At 50.0% G+C, this 3,652-nt stretch overlaps 1 protein-coding gene across 1 annotated transcript in view; it reads right to left on the bottom strand.

Annotated features, from left to right (window-relative positions):
- LOC122552381 (transitional endoplasmic reticulum ATPase-like) overlaps positions 1-3,652 on the bottom strand; it is a 28,746-nt gene that overhangs the window by 7,026 nt on the left and 18,068 nt on the right. The gene's annotated exons all lie outside the window — the stretch shown is intronic.

Genomic DNA, 3,652 nt, shown 5'->3' with positions numbered 1-3,652 from the left:
GCCTATCACCCTCACCTTAACCTCCTTCCACCTATCGCATTCCGAACACCCCTCCCCCAAGTCCCTCCTCCCTACCTTTTATCTTAGCCTGCTTGGCACACCCTCCTCATTCCTGAAGAAGGGCTCATGCCCGAAACGTCGATTCTCCTTCTCCTTGGATGCTGCCTGACCTGCTGCGCTTTTCCAGCAACACATTTTTAAACTCTACTAGACGCACAAAGCCAGGCACTGGTGGGTCCTGAGAATATAATGACCGCCAACTGTAAGTGAACATCTGTCAGATCTTTCAATACCACGGTATCCACCACCCAGTTTCTCATTCCATGAAGGATAAGACACTTCAGTTAATTTAACTTGTAAGCGGCAAAATCCATGGATGTCTACTACCTCCTTGCTTAAGAAGCAGACCTGCTGCACATCAATCCTCCGGACTCAATATTGAGTTTAATAATTTGAGGGCTTGAACTCCCCAATGTTCCTAGCCCCTGATCCCACACACCAGGCCTTGTTATCAGGTACTGCAAATGTGTTGCTGGAAAAGCGCAGCAGGTCAGGCAGCATCCAAGGAGCAGGAGAATCGACGTTCCGGGCATAAGCCCTTCTTCAGGAATGAGGAGGTGTGCCAAGCCGGCTAAGATAAAAGGTGATCGCGCACGGACTCTGGACTACGTTCAGACCAACAAAATTTGGACCCAACCAGGACAAATTCAGCTCTGATCTCCAGCATCTGCAGTCCTCACTTTCTCTCTTGTTATCACATAGTCTGCCATTACACACTACCCACTGTTAGCCATTAACAGTCCCCATTAACAACTATTTACCCTCCAACCAAATCTTAACCAACTCCTTTTATCTGTCTAACTGGTCTTCCCTCTCTTTGGGTTCTGTTTCCACCTATCGTTTAACCCCCCCATCCCCCCATATAAACCGATATTTTCCCAGCTACCATCAGTTCTGAGGATCTGAAACGTTAGCTCTGATTTCTCTGCACCACTGCTTCTAGGCCTGCTGAGCTTTTCCAGCAATTTCTATTTTTGTTTCTGCTACACATCGAGGTGGCCTCAGACCAGCTGATCCTTCCAATTCGGAGTCTTCCCTTTCTCAGCTCGTCTCAAATCATACAATCCCTACAGTGTGGAAACAGGCCCTTCGGCCCAACAAGTCCACACTGGCCCTCTGAAGAGTAACCCATCCAGACTCCTTCCCCTATCCCTATTACTGTACATTTCCCCTAATGTACCTAACCTACACATCCTTGAACACTATGGGCAATTTCTCATGGCCAATCCACTGAAGGGAATTTTAGGAGGAAACCGGAGCACCCGGAGGAAACCCACGCAGACACGGGGAGAATGTGCAAACTCCACACAGACTGTCACCCGAGGCTGGAATTGAACCCAGGACCCTGGCACTGTGAGGCAGCAGTGTTAACCACTGAGCCACCGCGCCACCCACGACATGCAATGGGGTTCGGAGGTCACACTGCTTCGCCCAGAGGAGGGGCCTGATTTTGGATCATCTCACTGAGGTCTGAGAGCCAAGCCAATCTCTGCATCACACAGTGACATCAGCAGCGAGGTGCTGGGTCCTCTACCTTTTGTCATTTACATAAATGATTTGGATGTGAGCATAAGAGGTACAGTTAGTGAGTTTGCAGACGACACCAAAATTGGAGGTGTAGTGGACAGCGAAGAGGGTTACCTCAGATTACAACAGGATCTGGTCCAGATGGGCCAATGGGCTGAGAAGTGGCAGATGGAGTTTAATTCAGATAAACACAAGGTGCTACATTTTGGGAAAGCAAATCTTAGCAGGACTTATACACTTAATGGCAAGGTCCGAGGGAGTGCTGCTGAACATAGAGACCTTGGAGTGCAGGTTCATAGCTCCTTGAAAGTTGCAGGTAGATAGGATAGTGAAGGCGGCGTTTGGTTTGCTTTCCTTTATTGGTCAGAGTACTGAGTACAGGAGTTGGGAGGTCATGTTGCGACTGTACAGGACATTGGTTAGGCTACTGTTGGAATATTGCATGCAATTCTGGTCTCCTTCCTATCGGAAAGATGTTGTGAAACTTGAAAGGGTTCAGAAAAGACTTACAAGGATGTTGCCAGGGTTGGAGGATCTGAGCTACAGGGAGAGGCTGAACAGGCTGGGGCTGTTTTCCCTGGAGCGTCGGAGGCTGAGGGGTGACCTTATAGAGGTTTACAAAGTCATGAGAGGCATGGATAGGATAAATAGACAAGGTCTGTTCCCTGGGGTGAGGGAGTTAACACCTAGAGTTGATAGGTTTAGGGTGAGAGGGGAAAGATATAAAAGAGACCTAAGGGGCAATTCCTTCACACAGAGGGTGGTGAGTGTATGGAATAAGCTGCCAGAGGATGTGGTGGAGGCTGGTACAATTGCAACATTTAAAAGGTATTTGGATGGGTATATGAATAGGAAGGGTTTGGAGGGATATGGGCCGGGTGCTGGCAGGTGGGACTAGATTAGTTTGGGATATCTGGTTGGCATGGACGGGTTGGACCGAAGGGTCTGTTTCCGTGCTGTACATCTCTCTGACTATCAGTGATAGCACCACCAGGCAGTCCAGGAGACACACTGTCAATAGCAGGCGGTGGGAGAGGTGGAAATGTGGAACTTGCTCCCACAGAGCACGGTCATAGTGACTGACAGAGATACATGGCAGTAAAAACAAAATAAGTGCACAAAGGAACAGGGGTCATGCTGATGTCAAGTCTGAGTCGAGAGAGTGGTGCTGGAAAAGCACAGCAGCTCAGGCAGCATCCGAGGAGCAGGAGAATCGATGTTTCAGGCAAAAGCCCTTCATCAGGACCATTTCTGATAAAGGACTTTTGTCTGTAACATCGATTTTCCTGCTCCTCGGATGCTGCCTGAGCTGCTGTGCTTTTCCAGCACCACTCTCTCGACTCTGATCTCCAGTATCTGCAGTCCTCACTTTCGCCTCGATGTCAAGTCTGACATGTATCCTCAGGACTGAAGGGGGCTGGGAAAAAAAAAAATCCTTTTTACGCTAAATATCAGCACGTCCCACCACCTGCAGTCACACTGGACATGAACTCGGCTTCTCACTTCCCACAGACACTGCCAGACCTGGAGGAGTTGCTCTCTGGCACCCTCTGGGTTCACTCCAGATTTCCAACGGGGAGGGAGGATGCTCGGGTGGCTAGTTGAATGGAGCTGCCTTGATGTTGAAAATACAACAACTTGGACCCTCACCCTGAGGCGGGGAGGAGTGGGAGGTGCTCGAAGGGGAGTGGGGGGACATCGGTTGGCAAACACCGAGAGGGCAATTTACAAACACCGTGCGTGATGTGGATAGAAATGCCAACTTGTAAACATGCTTCCACTTTGACAAGACCTCAACCCAAAGACAGGGAAAGACAGCCCCCTAGTGCTCAGAGGTGCCACTGCTTCCATTGTCAGCAGAATATCATCTTACCGCCCCCAACTCCATCTTCCATCCCCCACTCAACCTACCCAAGCCTCACCCCCGCACCTCCCTCACCCAATGCCCTCAAAGCCATTGCGTCCCCCCGGTCGATCTCTGCTGTGCTTTTCCCTATCTACTACCCCATCCCTCTCTTCTCAGCTGACTCCTGAAACCCTCCGGTAATGTATCGCCGCCCCCCCC

Source organism: Chiloscyllium plagiosum, chromosome 8 (assembly GCF_004010195.1).
Source record: "Chiloscyllium plagiosum isolate BGI_BamShark_2017 chromosome 8, ASM401019v2, whole genome shotgun sequence".
NCBI classification, from domain to species: domain Eukaryota; kingdom Metazoa; phylum Chordata; class Chondrichthyes; order Orectolobiformes; family Hemiscylliidae; genus Chiloscyllium; species Chiloscyllium plagiosum.
The sequence above is the reverse complement of the archived record's forward strand: the minus strand, read 5'-3'. Positions and strand labels throughout refer to the sequence as shown.